The sequence below is a fragment of the Theropithecus gelada genome, chromosome 12 (assembly GCF_003255815.1).
Source record: "Theropithecus gelada isolate Dixy chromosome 12, Tgel_1.0, whole genome shotgun sequence".
NCBI classification, from domain to species: domain Eukaryota; kingdom Metazoa; phylum Chordata; class Mammalia; order Primates; family Cercopithecidae; genus Theropithecus; species Theropithecus gelada.
Genome location: NC_037680.1, coordinates 70,801,629 through 70,814,452, shown reverse-complemented (window position 1 = coordinate 70,814,452; position 12,824 = coordinate 70,801,629).

Here is a 12,824-nt window from a genome sequence, read left to right as displayed (position 1 = left end):
TGGTTTTCCAACCATAAATCTCTGTGGCTGGTGGTGCCTTTGCCCAAGTTTTGCTTGGGCCTGCTGGCCTTGTTCCTCCCACTTAGCCTGCCAGGTTGCACTGGGCTTGTGACCGGCCTGAATCTCATGCCTGCCAAGGATGAGCCAGGCGTGGAGTGGCAAGGGTGTGTGAAAAGGCGAGCATGGGGTCCGACCACTGCACAGAGCCAGGCACAGTGGCTGCAGCGGGTTGGGAAGCTCCAGGCTCCAACACGGGCACCAGCTCCCTCAGAGGCTGCGCTGGACCAGGCATAGCTCAAGCTGCTTCCACAGCTGGCACAGAAGGTAGGAGATGCCAGGAACCACAGAGCACCAAAGAGGATGTCACAGTCCTGGCTCGAGGAGCTCCTAGGTCTGGGCTTCCCAAAGATCCACAGCTTTTCTTTCCTACTTGTCACCCACAACATGGAGAGCAAGGAGCGTGTTTCAGCCATTTTTGTTACAGCTCTTTTAGCTCCACCATATGGCAGGTCCCGAGTTCTTGTCCCACATCCAGGAAGAATGAGGTACGTGGACTAGTGGAGGGTGAACTGGGCTAAGAGGTGCTTTATTGAGTGACAGAACAGCTCATAGGAGATTTGCAGTGAGTAGCTCCTCTTCACAGTCAAGTTGTCCCAACCAGAGTCCAGCTGTCAGCAAAGAGACACAGGCTCCTCTCCGCAGGCAGGTTGTCCCATTGCCTGCTCAGCTCTCAGCAGAGAGGAGACCCACAATGGGTAGCTCCTCTCCACAGGCTGGTCATCTTGTAGTCTCACTAAGTCTGGCTGAGTCCCGGGTTTCTGTGCACTTCAGAGGTGAGGGTGTGCATGCTGATTGGTCAATGGGCAGCTATCGGTGAGCCGGGAAACAGCACCGTCAGTTCTCACTCTGGTCCCAGTAACTGGCAGCCTGGAACCCAGGCATCAGGCTGTCCCTGGTCTGAAGATGGCGTTTCACTGGGGACCCTCCCCTTTCCACCTAGAAGCTTGTCTGCCTCCTACTGCAATTAACTTCTCATCCACGGTTCCCATGGCTCCCGAGCTGTTCCTGCCGAGGGTTGCCTGCAGACCTGCACCACGCAGCCCTTAGCCTACCTTTTGCCTCCTTCTGGTGCTTGTCAGCGCCCAAAGTCCGGAAGGGGCCAAGCACACACACATCTTTATGGGTTGTGACAACACCTGGTCTTGGCTACAATTTTGCTCCGAAATAGGAGTGGGTACCAGGAGCGGGGACCGGCCCAGCAGCAGGGTCAAGTACTTCTGAGCTTGTGGGGGCACGGGAGGGTTACCAGGTACCGGAGAGTGCAAAGATGCTCCCGGTTTGCAGTCGTGGTTAGATGACTGCTGCGGCACCCAGGAGGGCAGGACTCCTGGCCCTCCAACTTGGAAGGGGGCGGGTTTCCGCCTGTTCCCAGCTCCTGCTGGTTCCTTGAAACATGCAGCCCCGGCCACACCTCCCCACTACAGCCCCGGCCACATCTCCCCACTACAGCCCCGGCCATACCTCCCCACTATAGCCCGTGTCATGTGTCATGGCAGCGGCAGCTTCAGACGGACCGACGCTGCCATCATAACTACATACAGTACAAAGGAAAAGTTATTAGAATTAATTAAACACCATTTAAAGGTTATAAAATTAAATAATATAATATATAAACTTCAAAAAATTGGCTACAATAATCCATAGGCATGTATTCTAAAATTATAATTTTCTAGTTAATAATATAAAACTCTCTTAAAACATGGGGGGGTCTCTTAATGATTTTAAAAAACCTTCAAAAATATTATGAAGTCTTAGAGGAAATTTAGACATTCTCATATAACAGATGTTTTGAAATAAATGTTATGTGGAAAACTAAAAACACGACTTTATTTTATAATGTCTAATAGTTTAAAATTAAATCATATGCTTCATGATGGGTCTCAAAGAACTTCAGTAAGTACTCAACTTGTCATTAATGCTTTTGCAATATATGGGACTTTCATTCTTCTTTTAAGAATCAAGTAACCTGAGATTTTGATGAAATTAAAATATTTAACACAGTTCATTAAATTATTAGTGAAGATCTTTCTGCACCCACTTATATATTCATGCTTCTCCCATATACATAAACACCAAAATCCACCTGTATTTCTTTTTATCCTGGAATTAGAGAGGCTTTAAATCATGTGAAAATTGCTGAATATATTTTTCTAAATAATTCATTTGACAATAGCAGCATTCTTCTTAGAAGGATAGTTTATGTTTTTTTTTTCTTATCACTCCCAGGAGACATTGTTTAGTCATTGTCATTTCTAGTGTTCTTTTTAAAAAATACATATCCAATTATTTCATTGCACACAGAAAAATAACTGCTATTTTAAAAATCGTTAGAAAGAGAGAAGTGAAATACACATGAGAAATCATGGCATCAATAAATACTTAAGAAAATGCATAGGTCAAAAACTGTGCAAGCTGGTTTTAGGAAGACATAGATGGCATGCTCCAGGGGTTTAACTGAGGATAGTTTAATGAAGGGTTTATTTACAGATATGCAAGCAGAGTTAAAGAGAATAAAAAGGCTGGTAAACTCTCCAGGGGTTAGTAGCAGAGGAATGCTGATACCCATACCCAACTTGAAGGCACAGAGGGAAGGGACAATGTTAAAGGAGGCCGGAGAAACCTTGGAAGCTGGAAAGAAGGCCTCTGCAAAGCAACTCTAACCACAAACCAGACCACTGTCATGTTTGAGGTGAGATAGAGTAGGAATGGAGGCAATAAATACCTCAAGCTCTCTCTCTCTTCCCTGGTCAGTGTTCCCTAGAAGTTCATGTTCATCTATGATGATCCCTTGGGTGCTGGAATACGATTACTCATATTGTTTTCATCCCGCTCCTTCTTATTAAAATATTTTAATCCCATAATTCCAGATAAAAACTTGCATTAAGGTGAGTTTCTTAAGGAATGAAAGTAAAGGACAAAAAAACAGCTTTTGATCAGTGAGGAAACAGGTGACTTTTATCTGTCCTGCTTCTGGGTAGTGTGACAGGGTTTTTGTTTTTAACTGATGAATAATAATTGTATTTATTTAATGTGCGTCCAGTATGGAATGATTAAATATGGCTATTTCATACATGTATTACCTCATATACTTTTTTGCAGTAAGAACTCTTAAGATCTACTCTTTTAGCAATTTTGAAATGGATAATACATTGGGACATTTTTTAATACTAGAATAAAAACTTTGTATTTTCATTTAGCTGGTAGTACCTTATTTGTCATTGGTTGCTTTTTAAAGTCACATGTTAATTTGGATGTTTTGTGAGTTTGTTTGATTTTGTTTTTTGCATTAGGATACAAACTTTCATTCATTCATTCACTTAACAATTATTTAATGAACCCCTATTGTACAACCAAACAACTGAATGATGCCTTAGAGTACTTCTGGGACTATATATAATTTTTTTTCCCTTTTTTTATTTTTGCTTATATCGTTGGGTTATATTTGAGTGAAGGCTATCCTTGCTAGTTCTGAGAACCAAAATTTAAGTTAAGCAATTATGAACATGTGTCTATCAGTGCGAAACAATGGATAATTGAGGGGCATATGGTTGTTGGAAGTAAGCATGCTTGAGTTCAGGGTTAAGCAAAATTTGAGCCATAATTAGTAGTTTATTTAAATACTGGAAGAGTTTATAGGTAGACCAATGACTGCGGTTTCACAGAGTCAGAACCCAGCTTGAGTATTTTCTGTAAATCACTGTTACTTAGGGCTTACTGCTTCTCGCAGTTGAACTTAATCTTCAGTGACACAGTGGGTCTGAAACATTCCAATCCTTTTTTAATAAATTCCACTCTTACAAAAATAGAAAACATGAGCCTATGGGAAGAAAAACAAAACAATATATTTTTTAATTGAAGTATTTTGTAGTGTTTTAAAATACAACTTCAAAGCTTATGCTAGTTCTTCAAAAAGTAATTTTATCTTTGGTATCTTATTTGGCACAGAGTTGTTTCATTTCCCATTTTTTTTATTCTTTCTAAGAACATTTATTCTTTTAAGTTTTGCCATAAATTGGCTATTCATTATTACAAGTAATTTAAACCAGTCAATTCAGTTATGCCAAATAAAAACACAATTGGTTAAAATATAATTATTACATTTGAAAGGTTTTTTACACAAACAGTGTGTGATTATTATAAAGTTTACTTTGATATATAAAATCTAACATTTATTCTTGTTTTGGGACATAGCTGAATATAAAAAACATAGTCTCATTCTATCTGTAATAAAACTAAATCTAAAATGAAAGCATCGGCAATAAAACTGAATTTACAATATCAGAAATGGTACATTTGCAGTTGCTATATATTTTTCCTGGTAAACTTCCACTGTTTTATTATAACTAAAATCTGAACTGTAACTAAAATGAGTTGACTACCTAATAAATCATAAAAATAAATTATTATATTAAAATTCTACATAGTATTTTGACTATTTTTCTTATTAATCTGGCAGTTATTTTTGTTGTCTTAGGGGCTCCTTTTATTTTCCTAGTTACTCTGACACTAAAACATGTCAAATAATTTAAAATTAATTTTCCAAAAAGAATATAATCAAAGTAGTTCTATCTTAGCCTTGCCATTTTAATCTGTTCTGATTTTAATCTATTGTCTTCCTCAAAAAAAAAAAAAATCCCTGGTATTAAAAAAGAAACTAAAAAACTTTATGTAGAGATTAGAATCCTGGAATCCTTCATTCAATTTCGGAAATGTTATAGAGCAACACAAAATAAGGGTGGATAGTTCAGTTGTTAACCTGTCAGTCAAAACCCTTGTTATACTCAACTCTAGTATCAGATTTATGTATGACAAACTTTCCTGCCAATCAAATGCTTTTTTTAAAAAAAAAACTTTATATATTTCATTAGATTCAGTGGTAAGGAATCCATCTGATTGACAGTTGAGGCACATATAGTTTGGGGGAAAATATGTTACAATTAGGTATACTTCCCTTTCATAAAATAAAATTATAGCATGACCATTATTTCAATTGTTGTTATCGTATTCTTCAGAGATACTTGCAACAAATGCTGTGTATGACTTTTGAAATTTACTCAACTTAAGAACACATAATTTAAAGCTGTATGAAAGCAGGTAAAAAGCAGCCCAGACCAGTCACTGTGTGATGAATCTAATTACCAAAAAATATTGATATAACAGTAGCAGACAGTTCTTTCTAACTGCCATTATTACTGTTATATCATAACATAGAAAGTGCATATATTGATGCTTTTAATTTTTTAATGGAAAACTTGAAATAATGACAAATGAATGCTGTGACATTGGCTGTATATACATTTCATGAAAATACAATCCATAAACATTAAGGAACTTTTATTTCTGTCTGCATTAGCTAACATTTATTAATATCTTCCCATAGAAAATTCTGTCAATTTACAATTCTAAAGGTGTTTTTGTTAAACAATATCTTCCTATTTTAGTAGGACCTGTCTAACTTGAAGCAACAAAATACATCGTTAATATCCTTACTTCAACTTCTAGCCCTCAGATGTAGACCATCACTATTGCTTGTTGTTCATTATGTATTGAAAAGTGTACACTACCATTACAAGAGATAGGATTTTCTCCATAATAAATACACATATATTATGAATCTAGTATGAGACAAGTGGTTTGCTAAGCATTTAAAAAACAAAAATTGATTTCATAATACCCACTCAGACATTCTGACAATCTCCACTTTACTTATGAACTGATGACAGCTTCATTCTTAGATTTTTCTAAATTCCATAAGACCTTTAATATCAGAAAACAAACAGACAAAAAAAGAGTCAGAGGAGGGATTGTTTTGCATATTCAGGTTAAATAAAATAAAAGTCCTGAAGATTCAGTAGAGTCCTACAAAATTACTGAGTGGGGCCTTAACAGCAAGTGTGAAAAGCTTAACAGCAATATGAGAACAAGGGAAAATAATGAAACAATGCAGGCTTCAGCATGTAGAGCAATACTCTGATGAGTGAAATCAGGGTCATTCATTTAGTCACTAAATGGGTTAATTCCTTTTATGATCATTGTAGCTTACACAATATAAATCCAACTCTACGAAAAAAAATGAAAAATCAGGACACACTATTAATGATGAGGAACAGCACCATTATACTAATAGATAAAAATCAATAAACTTTTCCTGACCTGTTCTCTAAGATGGAATAAACTGTTTTCTTCAATATTTCATAGCAATTTTTATAACCCTATTATGATCACTGTCACAGTTCCTTATATAGTATTTATGTGTTTATCATTGACTTTATATATTATGAGCTCATTGATAACAGAGACCATGTACTATACATCTACATAAATTCCAAAATAAAACCTTTCATACATATAATAGATGCTAAAGCATATATTCTCACAGATCTTTCTTTATCAATATGCCCCTCCTAACTATAAGGCCTTATTATTAAATTAGATAGGCACTATACACACCATACAAGAAGCATTAGTGGGTAGAGCTTTGTTGTCCCATCCTGAGGGGAGCTCTCACCCTGATTCCAAATTATTGAATACTGAGGGAAGCCCCCAATACAGGACTATATAACCCACGCCCCTCCTCCTGGTGCCAAGACCTCCTCATCTAGAAATGCTCCCACAAAGACCCTCTGAATGGCCACCATGCTGTCAATTAAGGGATATGGACATTCCAGATGAATTAATCACAAGCCATCCTAACTTTAAATTATGAAGGAAAAAAGATGTACTTAACACAACTACAGCTTTGGCGGTGTCCTCCCCAAGCGTCCATTCAGGGATCCCAAGGGGACAATCTTCTCAAACAATAAGGGGAGCCAACTCCCTTCCCCAAACCTCAGAACTGGTGATCCCTAACTTCCTGCCATAGGAGTTTGGCTTCTCCCTGGGTCTTGTCCTGCCATTCAGGACAATCACCCTTTTACAACATTGGTGGTTCATTGGAAGATGGGTAACTCCCAAAGGTTCTTAGTCCTGTGGACACTTGGTGTCCAGGTCTCTGTTATCTTAGGAAATCTTAGTTTACACCCAAAAGATGCCACATACAATTTGCAGGGCATGGCCAGAAAGGTTATTTAAGAGAAACACATCTTAATTTTTGCATCTATTAGAAATGTTTTCATTAATTCTGTTAGTGATGGTGGCTTTACTGACTCTTTCTTTTCTCATTATAGGGATTGAGGCATTGGCTTACTGCCACTTCAGCCAGATCAAATTTAAATTCATAGCACTGCTGGTGGGAAAATGCAAGTGGGACCCACTACAGTTGCCAGCCCCCGTCAAGGTGGTAAATACACCACGGTAACTACTAAAACTAGGTACAGAAGGTCTATGACCACTAATTCTATTACTAGAAGGAGTTATTGTCTCCACTATTTTATAGTAATAGTCCAATTTGGCCTGTATTAAAAGTCACCATAAATGAATGGAGACTAAAAATTAATGTAACTTAAATTCCCAGGTGCCACCTATTAAAGCCCCCATTGCTGACATTGTTGAATTAATGGACAGTACCCAAAAGGCTCTCGGTTCCCATTTTTCAGCAGTGGGTCTGGCCAATAGATCTTGTTCCATTCCAATTTCAGCAGACTCCCAAAGCCAATTTGCCTTCCCTTTGAAGGGAGCACAATACATGTTCACTCATCTCCCTGTGGGATACCTGAACAGCCCAGCTATTGCCCACAACCTTTGCCAGCAAGCTCTCTAACTTCACAATTAAAATATTGCCAGGTTTGGCACTATTTACATGGTGTGATATTAAAGGGGCCTGCTAGAGAGGCAGTAAAAAAAAATGATTTAAATATTCTAACTGAATATGTACCGGACCTAGGTTGGGCCATTGCTCCCCATGAAATATAGAGGCCTGCTACCTCAATAAAGTTCCTGGAGACTATATAGGCAGTTAAAGGTTGAGAAATCTCCCCTATAGTCAAATATCATTTACTCACAATTTAACCATCTCAGATACTCAAACATAACACCTTCCGGGCCTTTACTCACTTTACCCACAACACATTTCACATTTCATATTATCCCTTAAACTTATCTACACTGTTACATGCAGATTCAGTTCCTTCCACTCTGGAAAGTCCCAGAGTTGGGGTATGAAAATTGGTTCAACAAGCAGCACAACGGCCCTGCCCCTAGTGCCTCCATGGTCTGACTTTTGTGCAGAGTCACTGGCCATTGTAGACTATGCTTCCTGGAGCCTGTGGACATGACTTGCCAACTCTTGGTTACCCATGGGCTTGTGGACCAGGTGACTACCACAAACCATTTTGTATCCTTTTCTAGAAAACTATATTTTGATAGCCTCCTGGGGACTATCAGAGACAGAGGGGTCCACTGGCTTAAGGCTGATGACGCTACATGCATGTGATAAGTTCCTGTAGTGCCCTGGGTTAGAGACGGTTCTCAGAAGGGGATCAGCAAGTCCAGAGATGCCTCTCTGTTAAAATGGAAATGGTATCTTCAGAAGAGAGCTAAACCTAATTCAAAAGGTCTTTACAAATTAAAGGAGGATGTGGCTTTCCCCATACTCAGCCCCTTGCCCACCACCTTTGAGGAACGGGTGATGGATGGTATCTCTACTATTCGACTCTCTGGCTAGGTAGGAAGTGCCTTGGAACCAACTGCATAACCTGGGAGACCATGTACCTCACTGATCACATGCCACCATTGTATGCAGTGGGGCCCACTGGAGCACTGCAGCACACCATTGGCTGCACACACCACTCTGGTGGAGAAAAGCAACCTTAGCTCAGCCCACTTTGCCAAACTTGTAACTGATGACTGGCTCTTAAAGACACCCTAAAACATGCCCTTCATGAATTAAAAGTTTTCACCTGTTCTTGGGAGATGGCAAATGGGTTAGCTGTATGGTTTGGATAAGGGGAAAACATAACTTTCAAATACATAATAAGCCACTATGGGGATCCCACATTTGGCAGGAAGTGGCTACAACCATTCTTTCTATTTTCATGTCACGTGTCTGAGCACAAAACTGTGATACATCTGAGACTTACTTTAACAACACTGTAGACACTCTTGCCAAACAGGCCTATGTTGTCTCAATGTAAAAACACAAAACAAAAACAATCTGATGTGCCATACTCATTGGTAGCATGGGCTCAAATAACTCTGGGTCACCAGGGCACCTCAACCTTTGTAGATTTGGGCCTACCAGAGAGAATACCCTTAACTCCTTCCTTAGGTAAAACAGTTATAAATAACTGTGAAACTTGTCCCCAAACAAAACTTTGGATGTTCCCACTAGGGTAGGGTGCCTAAGGTAGATGATCCTTGCTCACGACATCTTAATTACCTAAGCCCCCTAATGGTCACCACTGCCACTATCGGGTATTGCTTTACTGTAAGTGACTCCTCATGGGACTCCTACTATCTTTTCCCACACACCATGTCACAGTCACATCCATCACTGCTGGTCTGACAAAATCTATTCTAATTTATGTTGGAGCACCCAAAATTGTTGATTTTGATCAGTGGACCCACTGTAAAGCGCAGACAGTCCAATAGTGTGCACTAGAACAAGGCACACTGTGGAACTTCAATCTGTCCTACTTCCCTCAGTTGGCTAAGCTCATCAAATGACAATGAGACCTATTGAAAGATCAATTACTTAAATTAGTAGGGTGATGTTGTACCCTAACTGCCTTCTTACTGCACGTTCTCCCCTAATTGCCATAGTACCCCAGGTTCTCACCCGATTGGATTGTCCATCTACCAGATTTCACACACTGCACACCAACTATGACAGACTTCCTACATTGACTCTATTGGTGGCCTCAGGCAACATAAATTTATTTAAAGTATTTTAAAGTAGAGATCAATTATACATAAATATCCACAAAGAACAAGTCCTCACCTTATGTTTCCAAGTTTTCCATTGTAACTCCTCCTCCACCTCCCACTAGTACTCACTGGCAACCAGATGTGGGATGGATAATTAATTACGATGCTTTTACCAGTTAGCTAGCACTGGTGGCTCCCTGACACCTCCAGATGGTCCACTGGCTTCCCATGGGCACCTCTAACCTCTCTGGACCTATAAGTAATAAATTTATTCTGTTTTATGCATTTGATTTTACATCCTTATTGTGTCTCACCTGACATGCACACACCTGAACCTAATCTTTTTACAGGGTTTTTTCTTAATGAGTGGGTATCTCAGTAGGAGTAACTAGATATAGTTCTGGTAAGAGTCACAAGGCTATCTAATGGATTCCTATGAAAAGCATACTAGGTCACAGGTTGAACACTCAGATATTAGGCCATCTGTCAGGATAAAGAAGTATTCCATTAAAGATACACTGTATACATCTAATATACATCTAAGAATTTCTGGCCAGAACAGAGCTAGAGCTCTCAATAGAGCACACGTAAGACCAAATTAAAAAGAAATCATAATAGAAATCTTAACAGTACCAAGTAGTGTTAATCATTATTTTGGTTAAACTATGAAATCGCCTTAAATAGTGGGGACAATGATTATGGCAATTTATAGATCCAGAAAACAAAACTTGAAGTTTTTATGAAAGGTAACTATTTTGGGAGAGAGGTAGAATTTGAACCCAGTGTGCCTGATTTCCAAGATTTGTTCTTAAATACTATTTAATATTCTCCTAGGAAGTTTTAAAGCAACACATGTGCTCAGCCTGAAAATTGTAAACGGTGATAAGCAAGAGGAGAACTATTTATTAACAAAAAGAAGAGCATTAAAAAAGAAAGGAAAAACATTTAGAAGAAAATGAAATGATATTATAAAAACTGGTTAAAGAAGTACAGAAAGTCCATGTACTAGTTTTAGAGTAAATGACTCTGTTTACTTAGAAAGTAGCATATTTAAACCAGAAAACACTGAATTTCAAGTGATTAAGCTCTTCCATGTCTCTGTTTTTAGATTTCTCATATATGAAGGGAATTGTATCGTTCAGTAAAGTATCTTTGGCACTTTACAAAGTCTAAAGTCAATGCTATAATTTTTTGTCACAAAACTCTACGTTTTGACTCTATGATGTGACTAAACAGAGTCAAGACAAAACATTCTAGTCCCCAAATTTTGACCTTGAATAATAATAATAAAATTTGTTCTATGGCAGAGACTATTAGTTGCAATTCCCATATTAAGTCTCCCGTTAAAATTTAGTATCAGAACTCCGTTTTAAATTCTTGCACATTCTCAAAATACTTTGCAACTGGGTACAATGATGAGATTACATTCTAACCCTTTAAACATAAGAGATAATGTTATGTTGAACTTTAGAAAATCTTGTTAAAGAATAGAGGGCACTTGATCTTTCTTTACCTGTTTTCCACAATGCAGGTAGGTTTAACGTTGCACTCACATCTTATTCAAGCATGAGATAACCTTAACAAAGAATAAGGACTTTGTAAACAGCCATTGAGTCAAAAAAGGAATCAAAAAAGAAATTTGAAAGTAATCACCTTGAGACAAATGAAAATGAAAACACAACACACTAAAACTTACAGACTGCAGCAAAAAAAGCAAAGTTATTAGCAATAAATACGTACATTACAAAAGAAGAAAGATCTCAAATGAACAATCTAACTTTACTTGCAAGGAACTAAACAAAAATGAAAACAAAAAAGTATATAAGCCCAAATTAGCAGAAATAAGGAAATAAAAAAAATTAGAAGTAAACAAAATAGAAAATAGACAACAATTTTAAAAAATCAACATAATAGTTTGTTTGAAAACAAAGTCAAAAAACTTTTAGCTAGACTAAGAGCAAAAGGAGAAATGAGGAATGAGACAGGACATCTACTCTTGTCACAAATAAATAAAATCAGAAATGAAATAAACATTACAATTGATGCCACAAAAATAAAAAAGATCATAGTAATATTTTACTATATGCAAATATTCACCTACCAACTAGATAACCTAGAAAAAAATGAATAAATTCCTAGAAATGTATACCAAAACTAAAGTATGAAGAAATAGAAAGTCTGAACAGATGTATAATTAGTAAGAAGATTGAATTGATAATGCAAAACCTCCCAACAGAGAAAAGCATAGGACCGACCGGATGGCTTCACTAGTGAATCCTACCAAATATTTAAAGAAGAGCTAACACTAGTCTTTCTCAAACTCATACAAAAAACTTTCAAACTTATTAAATGAGGCCAGCATTATACTAATTCAAAGCCAGACAAAACCACGAGAAAATTAAACTACAGGAAAATATCCTTGAGGATTATCGATACAAAAATCACCAATAAAATACTAGCAAAATGATTCCAACAGCACATTAAAAAGATTATAACTATAACGAAGAGAGATTTATCCCTGGGATACAAGAATATGTCAACATACAGAAATAAATTAATGTGATATGTTACCTTACTAGAATAAAGAATAAACGTCACATGATCATCTCAATAGATAGAGTTTGACAATATTAAACATCCATTCATAATAAAAATTCTCAACATATTAGGTATGTAAGGCACACATTAACATTTAACATTAAAAGGGGCATATGTGAAAAGTCTAGAGCTAACATTATACTCAATAGTTAAAAGCTGAAAGCTTTTTCTCTAATTTCAGAAATGAGACAAGGACAACTACTCTGTCACTTCTATTCAATCATAGCACTGGAAGTGCTAGACAGAACAATCAGGCAAGGAAAAGAAATAAAAGGCTTCCAAATCAGAGAGAAAAAAAACCTGAATGTAGGAAGCCCCTGAATGTAGAAGGCATGATTGTATATATATATATAAACATACAC